The sequence below is a fragment of the Drosophila santomea genome, chromosome 3L (assembly GCF_016746245.2).
Source record: "Drosophila santomea strain STO CAGO 1482 chromosome 3L, Prin_Dsan_1.1, whole genome shotgun sequence".
NCBI lineage: Eukaryota > Metazoa > Arthropoda > Insecta > Diptera > Drosophilidae > Drosophila > Drosophila santomea.
The window spans coordinates 15,590,696-15,608,619 of NC_053018.2; the positions used below are offsets into that span (position 1 = coordinate 15,590,696).

The following is a 17,924-nucleotide window of genomic DNA, read 5'->3' on the forward strand; positions in this document are numbered from 1 at the left end:
GAAAAATAATGCTTACGAGCAAAAACACAAAATAATGAGTGTGCTTCGCATGAGATTTCAACGAGTTGAAATGAATTGCTCTCAGCGAATGGGATTCCTTGGCAAGCAAATGTTTGCCGGAGTTGCCGAGTTGCTGCCTTCTGAATTTAGCTACGTAATATTGTCACTAAAAGCACTCTCGTAGGTTTTGTGGTGGCTCCGACGAATTCCAACTTAGTTTTAACCTGGAGGGAATTGTGAAATGAATGTTCAGCCAAATGTTCAGCTTCTGCAGCTAAGCACGCAGATGTGTAGAATTCCGCAGCTTTTTCATCATTTAAACTTCTGTTTACTTACATTTTGCCTAATACTTTTCATAGCACCTGACAGCTTACCAAACAGAAACTATGCTTGATATTAAATGAATGCTTAGTTGCCCTAATTCGTTAGAAAATAATTAATGCAATACATACACCGTAGATAGTTCAAAAAGAGATAATGTTATAAATTTACCATAGAATGTAGTACATTTTGTTAGGTTAGTTCCTAATCGTATTCTAAACTGTTAGCCACAACTCAAAAAGTGTGTGTGCTGAAAATGGCTTTTCAAATGCAACTTCCTGTTAGTAATTTCCAGCTGAATATGCATAAGCAGTGAGTAAATATGTTAAAACTGTCGGACGAACTTCCCCCAACCCTTGAACTTTCCTGCTACATTCCTTCGCCCTCCAATTTCCCAGTAACACACACACTTCTTCAGAGGAAAAGCGTCCACAACTGATTATCATGGAGTGCAGTATATCGCATTTGCTCCTGCAGTGATGTGTTCATTTCATTCGTAGTGACCAACGTCCAATTTCTGGGCCATATCGTGCCTCATAAACTGAGAGAAACCGCTCAAAATAACACAAATGTTTCTGAACTCCATGAAAGTTCTCGATCCACCATAAACTTGGATTCCCAAATCTTTGAAGTACAAAAAAAACCGAATTCGCTACAATAGTGTTTATTGCTTTCTATTTCCTCATTACTTTAAATTTAAAAGGTATATTTTTGTGTTACTTTGCTTATAAGCTGGTTTTTTATGTCTGGCCACTCTGAGAAAAACACATTTACTGCAAGTGTAGAAAAACCTGCAAGGTTTTAGTCATAAAGCGTACTGAAAGCATTATCAACCATATCTGCGATTTCCCCGTGGCATTGGCATAAATGAATTTTCCTCGAATTTTCTGTGAAATGTTGCGAATTTCCCCCAGTGCAATTCGTTGTGTGGCAGTCAACTGGCCAACAGGCCACCCGGCCAACTGGCGTACACAATTTAACAGAAGCCTTGGTCATCTCTCAAAATTTAGCACGTCGTCGTGTTAAGACCCACCACGCCCCCACCAGCCCGCCTCCGCCCCCGCGTCCCGTCCGCTCTCTACTCAATCAAGTTTACTGATGACACATGTACATATATATATATATATACAGCGAAGGACCCCAACGAATTCCGCCCACTGTCAGCATGACGTGGCATGTCCTTTCTCTGATCCCACTTCCTCTTTTTGGACCCCGAACTCTTCTCCCCTCTCATTTCATTCATTTCATTTTTGTTTAAGCGTCGCCAGCCATTATTTCTGTAATTTTTCTTCACCAGCTTAACGATGTGTCGGTTGGTCTTTCATATTTTTATTATTTTGATCTTATAATTACGCGGTACTTGTGGGAGTTGAATGATATGTGGTATTGTTCAAAACAAATAAACAAACAACTCGTTGATAGCTAAATCTATAAGCACAGTTCGTGAAAGATTGCGGATTAAACTTATTATTGTCACGCCAAGTTCTAAGTTTAGAAAATCGATTTAGTACAAATAACAGAGGTATTACCAAAATTATAGTACGATGTGCAGTCTTTTCTAATAACAGCGCATTATGGATTGCATTTTTAATAGCAGATTTTATCTTTGGTTACATGATTCGATACCAATAAGGGATTCTTATAAAGAATTTTTATAATTATAATAAGAAATGTATTTTTTTGTACCTTTGGAGTGCTGGATAGATAGTTCAAAAGTCGGGAGAGTTAACTTTTTCGCGAGTTAATGCTCCAATTTGCTGTTTTAAACCCATTTTGTGCACCTGCCTCGGACTTTCTTTCTTTTCCCCCCTTTTGACCTTTTTTGTTGTTTATCGTAGCTGTCATTGCGGTCTTGATGACCTTAAAGCGCCCACCTGCAGTTCAATTGTTTGCGTATCGAATTAATTATTACCTTTCGCCCCCTATCATTTACCGCGCAGATGCCATCTCGCTTGCTCCTGTTGCCGCAGGCAGCCCCTTCCTCTTCCCCACCTCCCCACTCCTTTTACCGCTTGTCGCCCTGCCCGTTCATTTATTTATATTTACGCCCGCGGCTTATTTTCATTTCGCTGACCCACTGCCGATGCCCCGCCCACTTTTCCCCATTCAGCCGCCCTTTGCCCATTTGGCACGTGTCTTTGTTGTTAAATTGCTCTTTGCGTTCCGGGTGTTGTTTTGGCCGCGGTTCGCGTTGTTGTCAGTGTAGTTGTACACGCAAAAAACTTAATTCGCATTTTTAAAAGTCAGCATAATAGACCTATCAAACAAAAAACACTGAACCGTTTGAAACTGATTGTTTATTATTAATTGGGGAAATCTGCTTATAAACTGTTACCATTAAAAATACTATTATGACCCACCTTCCTGATTCAAAGCTTAAATTCAACAGATAAAATATTTAAGCATTTTGCTTTTTTTGCATTAATTGCTCTTCGTTTTTATTAGTGTAGTTTAAGGTGTTGTTGAAGTCCTTTGTTCATATTCTTCTTGGTATATTGTGTTGTGCTTGTGCGTGGTTGCATTTATTTATGCGAGCGAAAAGAGGAAAATTGTGTCGGCGCTTTTCTCGTTTTTCCCGGCTAGCCTTTTTTCCTATTTTGCAGGTGAAATATTTTTAATTAAAAAATCTTTTATTTAAGCGAGTGTCAAGCGCTCACGTCGCTATCAACACCTCGTCCCCTCGTCACAACTTTTCCTCTTTTCACTTAATTTTTTTAGCATATGCGCAAACAAATTTCTTGTTAGCCAACTCTTTTGACTCTTTTACCCACCAGGCGTTGGCTTGTTGGCTATTAACAACATTAGTCACTTATTTAATATTCGTGGCCAAATTGAATAGTCAAAAAACTCGGTAATTGGGGGCAAAGTTTAAGGAATTTTAAATACACAAGCGGATGGGTATGGAACTTGATCATAAAAACTAAATGGGGTCACAGAATTCTTCTTTAAATAATGGAAATGCAGCAAAAAGAAACATGTATATGATTCATAGAAAAATACATGAATTTAAATATTTGAATTCTTTTTACCTTTACTTATTGCGTTTTGTCCCTTTGCTAATTTGCTTTTAAGATACCTAAAATAAAGAGAAAAATATAATTAATAAATAGTATTAATAATTAAATATATTAGCATAATTTTAATTGACTTTAATATATTTTGGATAAGCAAGTGCTCAGCTATTTCGAGAACTTTTCAACAGAGCCTTTTGTGGTTCTGAAGTCGCAAGTAAATGTAGAACTTTGAACACGACTTTTCCATTCACAAAACTATTCTTCAAAGCCCTGACAGTCCATCATTCAATGTTAGCCATTTCATTAAAGCTGCTTTCGTTCAATATGGTAAGCGAACTTAATTGCATTCCCTTTACAGCTCATCATCTTTTATTTCTCATATCTGCGTGCATATTATCCATTTTTTTTTAATGTGGGAGCCCTAATGCAGTTTGTATGTTGTTCTTAAAAACCACAAGCAAAAGTTGCAAAATCCCTTTGAGGGAGAGTACACGTCCCTTACTGCAGAAAATGTAGTATTCCAGATTTACTATTTTCGATATGTGACACAAACATTCAATATTCATAATGCATCATTTATATATAATTCGATCAGCTTGAATACTTCAACAATTTCCCAAGAGATTTAATATTCTTATGATCTCAGCAATTCAATATAATTGATAATTTTCGGAATTAATAAGGAAATAACATATTGGGAAATATTCAGGTAAATAAGACTATGGTTACCGAGACTCGAAATATTTTGCCACTGTAAAGGAGCCGAAAAGTTGTTATCGTCCTTTGCCTGTATTGTTGCTGCCACTTTCGATGCCTTCGCATGCCACCTCACATATATCTATGCGTCCCAGATTTCAAACAAGGTTAGCATAGACGTGCACACAGTCACAGCACATGGCCAAAAGTTTTTCCATTTCCCATTTCCCCCCATTTGCTGTTACCGTTCCACTACCCACTGCCACCCAATTTCTCTTTTTCGGTCATTTGCAATGTGTACGCCATTTCGTAGAGCCCCGCTAGTCAACCTCCCCACCCCGGAAAATGTACAACCCCCAGCGATATAGTATTCCCTTTAAAGGGGGGCTCCCAAGTGCGGAAAGGTGAGTTGGAGGCTTTGGCGAAACGGTGTCAAACGGATATGCATGTTGATTTAATTTGCACCTTCGTTTAAACTCTTCCAGGCCCCTCTTCCTCACCTCCCAAATAGAGGAAAAACCATTGTCACCCCCCTCTGCGTTCGGAACGTAAATTATTTTTGCACCCTGCTCGTAAATTAGACCTACATAGGACCGCTTCGGCACCGTTCTAGTTCTATATATATACTCCTATAATGGTCCTCGGCCCGTCCTGTGTGCGAAAATCAACGCCGGCTAATTGCGCGATTTTTATCATCCCAATATAAACGGGGTCGCAACACCTTGGGGGGAATAAATTATGGCAAAAAATTGCACACAATGCCACCTGGGATTATAATGCGATGGGTTTTTCTTTCACAAACTGTGGTCATTTCAAATTTACAAAAGGACTAATCAAAGAGCAAATTTTTCTTGGTGAATGTGCATAAAAAGAATGTTGAAATAGAGTAGGAAAACCTTTAATGAAGAGCAAGCAAAGAGAGCTTTTGCAATCATTTAAGCTTTGTGCATTTCTTAAAAGTGGTCGCACTGAATTCTTAATTTAATTGACCACAATATTACGTTGAATTCTTAATTATCCCATAAGCTTAAATGAACTATTAAGGGCCCGCTTAATAAGCGCATTCTTTGTCCATTACATCACGTTATTAGCCATCCTTGTGATTAATTAAACTGCGGAAGCCACAAAACGCCGCCGTCATTGAAGGGAACGGGCCAACACGGCGTATGAGTAATGCGTCCATGAATGAAATTCCTTTTTATATTTTGTGCGCGCCTGTGTGTGAGTAAGTTTATGATACGGCTGGTTGAATGGCAGGCAGTTGGGGTATAAGAGTGATTTAGTTAGATGCGGCACGTGTCGCTGGACCGCTATTTATTTATTTAGTGGCTTAATAATTGAGCACGTGATCTTATAAATCTTATGTTCAGTTTGGCTTCCATTTGCCGCCTGCTCAATCTTCATTTGGGGCACGTAATTGGCTTTTGAGAGTACACCGGGGCAAATTTGTATTAAAAGCGCCTTCGTCCACTGAAAGGGTTTAATAGGAGCTTATACGGGCTTATTATGGACAGAGGGACAGACAGACAGACAGACGGACTTTAGAGGAGCCGCACCTGGCGGAGGCACGTAGCTATCAGTGGGTGGGTGATTTAATTGGGTGGGTCGGGTTTCTGGAAGTGGGTGTTGGCTGGAGGGACAGTAGTTTGGCCACCTGGTGGTTGGCCTGGCTTCCTGTTATGATTTCAAACTGTTGTTTGGCCCATGATGATAATGATGAAGAGCCCCTGACAATGGCAACAATTGAAGGCTTAGACCGGAGTTTGCGGGATCACAGAGTGAGAAAGAGAACAGCTATAAAGTTGGCCAGGCTAAGCCCCCTGGGGATTAAACTAAAAATCCACATCAAGGTTTAACATTTGGTCTTTCACAGCGAGCTCTTCTTTCTTCAAGAAAAGGTGCAATTAAACAAAACAAAAACTCTGTATTTAGCCGTATTATGTTCAGTTCTTAACATCTAAAACCAACGTATAACTTAAATTTAGATTTCATTCAGTTTCTCTTTACATATTTGCTGATAAAACTTATCTTCGAATTTATTTAATAGTCCTTTCAGGAACAAGCGAAAATTTGGTAAATCATCCATGCATATTATTTCCACTCAGCATGTCGTAATTTAATAAATTCGAGCCTTATTTTAGCATAAATTATTCAAATTTCCATGCTATTTGTGTAACTGTCAATTGTAGTGACAATGTCCTCCGCCAACTTTATCCGCCACAAACAAAAAAAAGGTGGCACGGAAAATATTTTGAACATACTTTCAAGGTCGTACGCGTTCTTTTGCCAGCTGAAGGAAATAAATGCAAATAATACGCTTCACCTGAATTTTATGGCCAATTTTGCGGTTATGTGCGATTTAATTTGAAAGTTCATTAATACAATCGTCAATTCGCTATTTAATTTGTTTACAAATATAAATTAGTATTGCCCACGCAGCTTTTGTTTCTGGGATTAAAATATTTAAATGGCTTTGGAGATATTTCGTCCAATAACAAATTGAAAACAGATGAAAGGCAGTGAAAATTGACAGCAATTGGAACGAATTATTGAGTTCAGCGATGGATTCGCACATTTTCAGGGGGATTGAATGAGGTATGTGGGATGGGATTATGGGGTGGGAATTTACTTAATGGCGGGTGGACTAAAAGGGCTATTAATCACTTTATCTTAATTTACTGTGCATTTAAGTTGCTATCTATTGGCAAACGCTTATCTCACTGTAGCACACTATCTAGCATTGATATCACCTGGCAGTTCTTTTATCTCCACATTCAATACGTAACTTATCTAATGAAGCACGAACGCTTGACGAGTACTGTAGAAATTCTATTCGATTATCTTCTTACTTTCTATTTAGCCTAACGAGCTTTTTGTTGCCCCCTTAAAAAAGTATCTTTACATTGTGGAGAATGTGGCATAGAGACGTAAACTGCTATGCCACAAGTGTAACATAGACAGTTTTATTCCCTTACTATAGTTAGATATTTGACATATTAATTTTCAGCTTAAAACAAACCCTAAATATAAACAATTTAAATAAATAAAATAATATTCATTTATTGTACAATTAAGTGGGCAATAATAATAAAAATTAATAAAAACAAGTGTGAATTTATGTTGTGTTTTTTAAAAGTAGTTTAAGCTTGAACTACTTTTTATTTATTACTTTATTTAACCGCTCAGAGTACATTTAAGTTCGGATTAAGCACGCTTTTTTCTACCTTCGGATTCACATTTTTTGCCTGTTGGAAAACGAAAACTGTGAAAAAAGCTCGTTGACGAGGCAAATTTCTGTAAGGATGAGCATATGGACTCCAATCTGTGGAAGATGGCAAAAAAAGTGATAAAGAGGGAAATCTGAGTGGGGAACCGTGTATGTGCTCCTTTCGAAGCTTCTTTCTGCCTTTCTGCCACATTTTGCCATCCAATACGGTTGCCCATGCAGACAAGTCTCCTGCCATTTTCGGCTCTACTGCTTTTTTTACCCATTTTTGTTTGACATTTCCGTCTGCATCTATCGCTCAGACTTTACAGCTGTTGTAATTTTCGTACCAAAAATTTCATTTCTTTAAACTGGAAAATTCACCTTGAAAAAAAAAATTTGATGTGCGAAATGCGAGGTGTTTACGATGCATACACACAATACATTTGTAATGAAATAACATATTTTCCAAAAAAAAATGCATAATTAAATATAATGTAGCAAACACTTGTTACTCACGTCACTTAAAAATTATTTATCTCAAATAAATATGAAGTATAGTAAAGTGAATACATATTGACAAAACTATGGCAGAATATACATTCTAACAACTAAAAGTTTTTCGAGAAGATTTTTCAACGAACTTAGAAATGAATTCATTTCATATTTAAGGATGTTTTTTGTGGTGCCTGAATACTTTTAAATATGTTCGGGATCCGAATCCTGTTACTTCCTTTATTTCAACTTCCGTCGGCCGCACAATGCACTAAAATAACAGTAAGTAACGAATTTGCAACAGGATGTGTGAAAGACCGCAAACACACACGTAAAACCAACACCCACACCGATACATATGGACACACATACAAACAAACACCCAAAGGCAGCCATATGCATGTGGGTTCATTGTGTAAGCGTGCCAAACAGAGAGGGCAGAGAAAGTGAGAGGGGATACAAGAATTGTGGGACGAAGCCATGCGTGGAAGGGTCTATAAAAACTGCAAGGATGCAGCAATAAAATGTCGGCACTATAACGCTTGAGCAGCAACAAAAACCAGGAGAACCAAATCAGGAAACACATGGCACACTACACCTTCAAGCCAGAATACACCCAGTACACCAGTCTGACAATTTTAATAGGCTACCTGACGTTATTTAATAGCTTAATCAAGACTGTTTAGAAGCTAAAACTAGATTATTTGAGTGCGGCTTGCAGCAGCGAAATAAAATATAATCAACTAATTAACTTAAATTGCACAACGCGAATCCCGATACACAATTAGAAAATTTAAATAAAATGTATAAAAAATTTATTATTATTATCTATATAAAAATTTCGAAAACTAGAATAGTTACTTTTCACGAATATTGAATTGTTTTATAGTTAACTTTGTTTGGTCAAATGCAGTTGTGATAGTAAAATATTATCACAAAGAATGCTTCTTTCAGATCACGAACCGGAAATATTATTTAGTATGTGTTTAATTTCCAGAGTTAGTGTTAAGAGTCCACAGTTACATTTCCTTTAAAGAACTCATCTTCATGTTTTATATATCATGCATCATGGAATACAAAGATTTTTTATTTACTGTAATCAGTTTAAATGCAAACAGATCAGACTGTGAGAGTTCCCCTGAAACATCATACCCGTTTGCTGGCTGTTCAAAGGGCGTACAAATCACGGACCACAAAAAAACCCGCAGAGACGATAACGTCGCTTTAAAAGCGCTGAGGGCGACCACTGACAGGGTTGCCACCCTCGGCGGAGGAAGTCCAGCATATGCAGGACCCGATTGTTTTTATTGCCTCTTCTGGTGCCGGCGCCTTGGCCGAAAGCGGGTCGGCTTGGGGTCGTTACGTTGACAACCTTCCGACCTTCCTGGCGCCTCCCTCCCCCTCGCTTCTCCCTTCCCCCTTCCCCCTTCCGCCACCGCACCGGGCAACAACAATTGCGTGAGAGAGTACGAGTGCAGTTTGACCCACATTGGGGGGCGTGCCGCCGCCCACGATTGTCCTTAGCCGCCTTAGCATGCCGCCAGGCTTTATATTGAAATTGCGAAATATTTTTTCCAGCGGCTTCCTTCTTCAATATGTCAAGCCATCAAACCCACTTATTTGTGGGCTATACCCTCAGGGGGAATGGGACGTTTGTGATTCAACGGGCAAAGGAACAGATAGTATATCAAGGAAAGTGCAGTTTTATTACATTTATTTATAATATTTATACTGACGCGAGTAGTGCAGAAACGTAGGTGGAAAATCAGATTACTTTAATAATTTATTTCAGAGCAGAAATCAAAAACAGAAGCGCATGCATTTTAAATTGATCCATTTACGTTAAAATGTTATAAGGAATTAATATTTGATACCAAATTAAATTATAAATATTTTGATTTTTTTGTAATTTTTTTCTTATAATAAATAATGATCAATAATAGCACAGAGCGATTTCTATGCATTTCATTTCAGCTGTCAAAGAGAAAAGCAGGAAAGTCCTTTAAAATCGCCTTAACCAAATAACCAATTTAAAACATTATTAAGCCTGTCAAAAGGATTGGTCCGTCCTTATTTGCACTTCGCCCACTTGGCACTCTCAAAGTACATGCAATATGCAACCAGATTCACGATTCACCTTCAAAGTGCACAGTCCACTTCGGTCAATGGAATGCTTTCACATTTTTCCCATATTGGTTTCTTTCGCATTCATTTCGTGCCATTCCCTGCCGCACAGAACACACAGAAGTCCGCAGAAGTCCTGAGTTTGACATTTTACACTCATCCACAGATAATTCGAACATGAACAGGGATATAAATATATGAATTTTGTATGTTTGCAGGAGCGTGGGAATTTTTGGCACACATTTTTCGACTCCTAGCATCGGGGTTTAAGTGGCCTTAAGTGGATTAATTTAAATCGTTTGTTTCGTGTTGTTGCTGCTGCTTGTTTGGCGTCAAATTGTGCGATGCGTTTGCGGTTTCTTTGGACGTCATTTTGATAAATGGATTTTCCATTCGGCGAACTTCACCCACATTTTTGCCGGCACCCAAGGCCTCTGGTCGCAATTTTGTATAGCCCGCTTTTGTGGGTACGGCATCCATTAAGCGAATGTCTCTACTCGCTTGCCATTTTTACACACGAATGAATTTTGAAATCATTTTCATTTTTTTTCGCTCTTTTCATTTTTTGCCCTCTGCTGGTTGCATAACCCCGAGTCGTAAATATTCCTCCTTTAAGTTGGGTGAAAGACCTGCCAATTGGCAGCTAGGGGTTGGCTTTATTGATCATCTCCTGAGAGATATCACGGGAATGGGCTGTCAATTTAATGCCGTGCCCCTAAGTCTCCATGAAAGTAAAGATGGCCACAACAATGGCCTGGCTTAACTTTAATAACCCAGACAGTGGAAACATTACCACTTAAGTGGCTTGGCTCACAGCCAACGGCAATCAGATATCAAATTTTAGAAGGCTCTTGTGCCTGTTATTATTCCAATCGCTGCTTTATATGCTATGAATCTTTAAGCAGGCATGACTTTATGATATGCTGCATTGGAATGCAGCTTCTTTAAATCATATTACAAATAATTTAAGGGACATGTGTTTATAACTTGTCATAACTTTAGTAGCTCACCATTTTATTGAGATGCCGATGACATCAAAATCACAGCTAATAAGAAAAAACTTATTCACACGCAAATAAATTCACAAGCAGTGAACTAAAAGCAGATTTCCCGAAGTAATGCAAAAAGGAAAAGATCGAGCACTCTGCTTAAACATTACACCCCACAATGTTTGCCTCCCGAAACTTTAACACAAGAACTCTTACCACTTGCCTTTCTTCAAACAAAGGGAAGTTCCTTGAAGCGTGCTTTTATTTTTTCTTTCCCTTGAGATCTGAGTTATCTGCATAAATTTCGGCAAGGCAATTGGGGCACGCTTCTAATTAGCCAAAGCTAACAACAAATGAGTGATGAACGAAAATCTGTATGAAAACAAAAATATGCAAAAAATAAAATCTCCTTTGAATAAATTCTAAAAGCAGGCTATAGCGCTTACAATTAGCATAATACCATTTTATGCGAATGCAGAGTGAAATGCAGGCAAAGGAAAATATGTAAATCTCATTTCCAGCCCTCGAGCTCACAGCTGGAAAAACCTTTAAAACTAGTGAAAAGCACTTAAAGCCTTTGCATAACGACCAGGCCAAAATTGACGCAAAAGGCCCAAAAAGGCCACAAATTGGCAACAGATTAGCCCCGAAAACAGTTGCCCATTTTGTGGTGGCAACAAAATTGCAAACAATTGCAACAAAACATTCACCTGCCCCCGCTTTTCGTTGCACCCAAAACCAAAAATAAAAATGTCGCTCAGAATTTGGCCAGCTAGCGGAAAACGGAAACGGCTGGAAGCTGCTGCCAAAGCGAGGAAGCTCTCGTTTCCGCTTGGCCAGCGGTCCAAACTAAAATACAGTCCATCTTCTATAGCTCTAACTTGCTGTTCGAGTTCAACGTAGATTGTGAAAAAATCAGATCCCGAAAAACTGTGGAATTTTTCGATAAATGGTTATTTTAAGAATTCGTGTATCACTTAAACCTTTTATGACTTTAAAAAAACCATAATAATAAGTTCTATAAAATATTTCAAATAATTGCGTTTTAATTCGAGCTTTAAACAGAAATGAATGAATACATATTCCGCTTAAATAAGTTTCGTAAACATTTTAAACTTCATGTTTTGAGCATAAAGTTTAAGCTTTTGATTCCACTGTTGAGTTTTTCCGAAAACACGGCAGACCAGCAAATTACGACCGCAATTGCGGAAGAGCAGTTAAACGGCAAAAGAGTGGAAAAGCCAAGTGGAACAGAGCAGCAAATCTATTGCCCAGTTTGATAACAATCTTTTAAATCCAAAAATGAATTTCACCTTTGAGCGATTCTGCCGTAATCAATAAGTGGGCTGCCATAAATTATGGGAGCTGTCAGCACAAATTGCGGGCGTAAATAAAAAGCGAAAGGAAAACCCAAGGAAAGCCAACAGAAACTCACTTACTCAATGATCCAAGGAAATGAATGATTCCATCTAATCCCACACACACACGATATATATCTATATCTGGATAAATCTTGTAAGAGCGGAAGCCAATTGAAAAAGTTATTCCTGCTGCTTGTTATTGTTTTTCTTATTTTTCTTTTTTGGGCGTCGAGTTTTTGGGGTATGACAAAAGTCGAAATCTACCGCCCTACACGTATCGTGAAAATCCAATCGGTTTCAATTATACCTATAACGATAATACAGACAGAAAGTACAAAGTTTACATTTTTATACATCCTAATCACCAATTAAAAAAGTATTTAATTTGTCATTTTTTAACAATTTGCATTATGCTATGGACTTTGCAGGGTATTTCAGCATTCCCCAATTGACCGCACTCCACTATTCCCCAATTGATTCCTCCTACATTTTTGGCAACTGAACTTTCATGGAGGCCAATTTGGTGTCTAAGGACAAGTTGTTATTGGCACTCGATTTTTGTATGGTTTGGTTTTTTATTCCGAAAGTTTTCCCCCATGAAATTAAAGTATTTAAAGTTCTGTTTTCGTTGCGGTAAAGCTACGAAACTGGAATAGGACTTGGTAAAATGTCTGGTTTGGGCAATAAATAAGTATTTTAATTAAAGTATTTTAATTAAAAGTTATAAGCTGAAATTGGTAGCAATCGGCCTTGGCTACTCCATGAATTTCAAGCAGCAATAACAGAAATGTCCCAATTAATTAGTCGACTAAATTTGCGATTTCTGTTAGCTATTCAAATTTTATATATTATATTGTTGTTTGTTGACATAATTGAATTGAATTATATGTTTGAATACAGATTATACACGTGACATTTTGGGATTTATTAAGCTTAATTTTGTCAATTTTTTTTTATAACTGGTTAACGTGATACCAATAAGCAATTTAATTTGTCATTTCAAAATAAATGGGTGGGTATATTTAATTTTTTTCGGAAAATGTATATCATTTATTTAAAATTTCAACTCATTTTCGTGGCATCTTTATTTGTTCACCATAAGCCCGAAATTCATATTTCTTCTGCCAAAAAGCTTAAAGCTGTCATTGCCAGCAATCGTCAATTGGTCAACATATGACCAATTATTGGCTAGAAAATAGCAGTCGAATGGGGAAAAGTAAATTATTACGAGAATTTTTTGTTGACAAATATGAAAGAATGATAAGCATGTGGAAAATGTGAAATTTGAATGCGAAATGAAACTCGTACAGAATTTATATTGGTTTTCATGTTATTTAGAAATGTGTCATTGCTGGGCATATTTTGTTAATTAAAGTCCGTAATATCAGTCGACTAACTTGGCATTTATAAAGTTGAATTAAATATAATGTTCTAAATGATAAAAGGTTTATTTCCACTATAAGCATATAAATTATGCCATATATGTAGCTATTTTGGGGTTCAATTATTTTAATGGCTATAAAGCTCTAATATCAATGTACTTATCTAATTAAGAGAGTTTCTTTTAAATCCGGCTTTAGATGAACAAACTTTGAGTAAATTGTGTCTTTTGTTATTCTGTTATTCCGAATTCAATTTTCCTGTTGTGATGGAACTAAATAGTTTGCGTGTATTACCTCCTGTTTGTTTATTTTTGCCGTTTCTCTTGTCGTTTCGTTTCCATATTTTCACTATCACAAGATTGCAATTAATACGTTCGGGTTTATTGTTTTATGGCATTGCTAATATTTGTGTTGCATTTTCCGTAGAACCAAACGCGCCGTACTGGAGGAGTGTGAATCGCAACGGAATGTAAGAGAACTCTATTGTGCTTGATTTGTTTGTTTATTTGTATTTGCTAGCCCGGCACTCACATTAAATCGAGAAATATGTCTCCACCTCTTGAAAATTGTACCAGCAATCTATATGTCTATCTGAGGTCTTTTACCATTTTCTTATCACGTGAATCATAGGCAAAATATAGTGAAGAGGCAACGAGTTACAATTTCCTTTATATTCCGTTTGATTTGCTGGTTGCCTTTTCACATATTTTTCCGCTGATTTTTGCTGCTTTTACTTTTTTGTGTTTTCACTTTATTGATATTGGTCTTTGTGTTTTTTTGTGTTTTCTCTTGCTTTTTATTTATTTTCGTTTAATAATAGTTTGGGTTTATTGTTATTGTATGCCTTTGGGTTTTCTTTATTTGATTTGATACATTTTTTATAATTCAGTTCACTTTAACCACTTGCCATTTCTATTTTGCCATTCTTTTTTTTTCAAGTATTTGACGCCTTATCGCCATTGATTTCACCCAACTATGGCTGTGTGCCCAGCTGTTATCTTTTTTGCGCTTCTAGACTGGCCCGCTCATTTTCATTTACATTTCGGCTTCATATTTGCCTTGTGACACTAATGGAAAATATTAAAGTTTGCCAGGCGGCGGCACGCGGTTCGTATACGTAATAAACGGCTTCAGGCCTGAAGCTTGAGGCCCGTGCTGCAAATGACGTATTCCGTATCCAACGTATCCGCACGTATTCGTATTTACGGCCCTAAACTCAACTGGTTGCGAGTCCGCTGCGGAACTTTGTTGCTTGCTTCGCAGCAGCAGAACGGCGACTGCGGAGCAAAAGCCGTTCCAAACGTTTTGAAACATGGCCAACATGCCAAGCGCCAAAATGCCGCAGCGTCGTTTTGCAGTCGGCGTCGCCGCATTCGTTCTCCCATTCGTGTGTTGGACCGCACAGTCGCGGGCACAACAATAGCACTCCCGTAGAAGAATTTAAGCAGTTAAGTTCTTAATTTATAAAAACATAAAACCATTGTTAGTTATAGCCCACTAATGGGCTTTATACCTAGATTACCATATCTACGTTCAAATTGCTAACCATTTTAAAAACTTTTTAATTACATTTAAGAAGATATTTAATTCTATTATAATCTTCAAAAGCAACCTGTTAGCTAATATTTTGACCTGCACTGTAGTATTGGCTTTGCAATAGGCGCAGCTTACTTTTAAGACGAAGGGCGGAGGGGAGAGTCCTACAGTCTGGCCATGAATGAGTGAGTGCCGTACCATAGGTGGGCGGTGAGCAATTGCACAGGAAGTGCCCAAGAGAGAGAGAGAGAGATTGTGATAGAGCGGGAGAAGGACTGGCAAAGTGTGAGAGACAGCAGGCAGGTGAGAGAAGATGGTGCTTACAGTGGTGGCGTGAAATATTGAAGCAGGTTGCTTCATTAAACGTCATCTTTAAGTTAAGTTATAAGTTCACTTTGTAACTTAGCTCTATATAAATAAATAAATAAATAAACGTCATCTTATTTTCCATAAACTTATTAACAATCAATAAATTGTAGTATTGTATTTTGTTGTTTAAATGATTATAAACGAAACACATTCCGTTTTCCGGGCGATTACTGTAGCCGACATGGAGCAGTTATGAAAACCAAGCTTTCTCACCATTTTGCTTTCTCTCTCGACGCGCTCTCTAGTTTTCTCTCCGTGGCGGCGCCAAAAACAGCTGCTCATTGTTTATTTGTTTGTTTTTGCCGACGTTTGCCGCCTTTTCCTCCGCCGGAGTTTGCTGCTTTGTTGTTTGCCTTTGCCTTTGCCGCATTCGCTTCTGAATTTTCCGTCTGCCGCACTTTCCACATCTTAAGTGCCGTCGCAGTTTTCACCTAGCTCCTGGAGGTCGGAAAATGGGGGTAGAATCTGTGCCTGGTGTCGCCTCCTTTATGACAGCCGCCACATCAAGTTTTATGGCCTTCAAATTGTTTCCGAAACGTTGCGCTATTGGCAATGTCGCTCCTGACGGCAAAGGGGGGGAGGAAAAATGCGCTACTGTGTGTTTACCCCCCACCACCTCTTTCGATGGTTTTCCCGTGTTTTCCCCCAACCTCTTTTATTGCTGCTCTATCTGGTGCAGTTTATCAATTGTCGCCCACTCGACATTTGCTTAAAGATTTGCTCCATTTCACTTGTTTGCCATTTTCCGTTTCCCGTTTTTGTATCACTGATTTTGTTCCACTTCTTTGGTCTGTTCAATTGGTTTATAAATTTCCAGGCTTCTGCACAAAGTACTTGATTGGAACAGTTGGCGTATACGTAATATTTTATTTTATATTTCAATTTCTCATTTTTAAAGTAACTAAAAGGGTAGGTTTAATTGATTGTTTTCAAAGTAAATCTCACTTAGGCACGCGCAACGCATTAGTTTCACAGCTACACTGCGTATACGTAATTTTTTGGTTATTTTTAGTAGTTAGTTTTTTACTTTAATTATCACCATTGATCAACAATATATTTTGTATTCAAATTTTTGCTCTCGTTGACACTAAATGTCATCAGAAATAATTCATGTTGCTCTTATAATAAACCTTTAAAAACACCAATTTGCACAACTCTACAAAATAAATTAAACAAATTTGAACCAAATTAGAACGTGCTAATAATTTGTTTAGGTTTATGTGTTATTTATTCCAAACGAGCAGGCAAACAAAGTAAATTAAGCCAATCAAAAAAGATTAATTTATATGTTTAATTTACTTAACTCTGTTTTTTTGACCAATCATAGTATTTACCTAGATATTTATTGACATTATAAACGCCTTAACTGGTTAAAAACCAAATGCTTAATTGCAATAAGCTGAATAACTATAATAGCTAAGGAGTTAGTATTTTAGCAGTTTGTGAATATTAAAAGAAAGGTTTTTGCGTTATTTTGTGTCGAATCATGAATTTTTCTTCAGCCCCTTGCTTTAAAATATCCAGGAGTTTCCACCCGAGCAAACTCCATAAATTAAGCCATTTTCTCCATTTTGTTTAACCCATCTCCATTTTGCTCGGTTAGCTCCTTCTCTGCTTAGCTCGTTGATTAGGACTGGGTGTAGCTACCAGTTATTTTACCACTCTTTTCCACTTCAATTTCCAACTGTCTGCCACTCGGTCTGCCCTTCTGGAGTGCAAATCTCAGCAAAGTATGCACAAGCTCAAAATAAAAGCAGAGGAAAAGGAAAAACCTTGCGAGGAAAATTCAACTTGAACCGCCTTCAGTTGCTATTTGTGCTTTTGGCATTTTCCTCTTTTCATCTTTTCATCTGCTGCTATTTCTTCTTGTTCATCTGCTGTGCATCTTTGGCCTGCATTGTTTACATTTCTCTCAACGGTTATTTATTTGCCTTTTACTTTTACGTGCGGAAACAGTGGGAAATTCGCCTGCGCTTGTATTTTTCTGTTTTCTGTTTTCCTGTGTTTTTGTTTCTTTTTTTTTTGCTCTTTTGTTACTGCTGCCTTTTCGTGCGTTTTCTTCCCCTTCCAAGAATTTTCATCTGCTTTTTGCAAATGTTTTTTATGGGGTGTTGAAAACCACTTTGTTAAACAAACTTGTAGCCGTTCTTTCTTTGTACACGACGAAACATAAAATTTAAGTTAGTATAGAATACCCAAAAAGGGAATATTGCCTGTTTTAATCGATTTAAAATTACCTTAAAATCGTCAATATCCAAAACTAATTATAGCAGTCAAAGCAGCACTAAACATTTAAAAGAGTGCATGATACAATTTGTATATTGTATGGAAACTAAAACATTCATATTACATTAATTCTTGCACACAATATTTTTTACATTTTTTTCAATAACTAAACACGGGTTTCTCTCTGTGTAGCCAACTTGTTTTGC

General features: G+C 37.5%; 1 protein-coding gene across 3 annotated transcripts in view; it reads right to left on the bottom strand.

Moving 5' to 3' along the window:
• The window catches only part of LOC120448188 (protein phosphatase 1 regulatory subunit 16A), a 41,654-nt gene that overhangs the window by 10,975 nt on the left and 12,755 nt on the right, over positions 1-17,924 (bottom strand). For 2 of the 3 annotated variants that reach the window (XM_039630053.2, XM_044005984.1), the window contains one exon: positions 3,351-3,397. The gene's annotated coding sequence lies outside the window, so the exon portion shown is untranslated. Of the gene's footprint in view, positions 1-3,350; positions 3,398-13,881; positions 14,330-17,924 lie in introns of those variants that run through there. The other variant, XM_044005983.1, reaches the window with a different exon arrangement.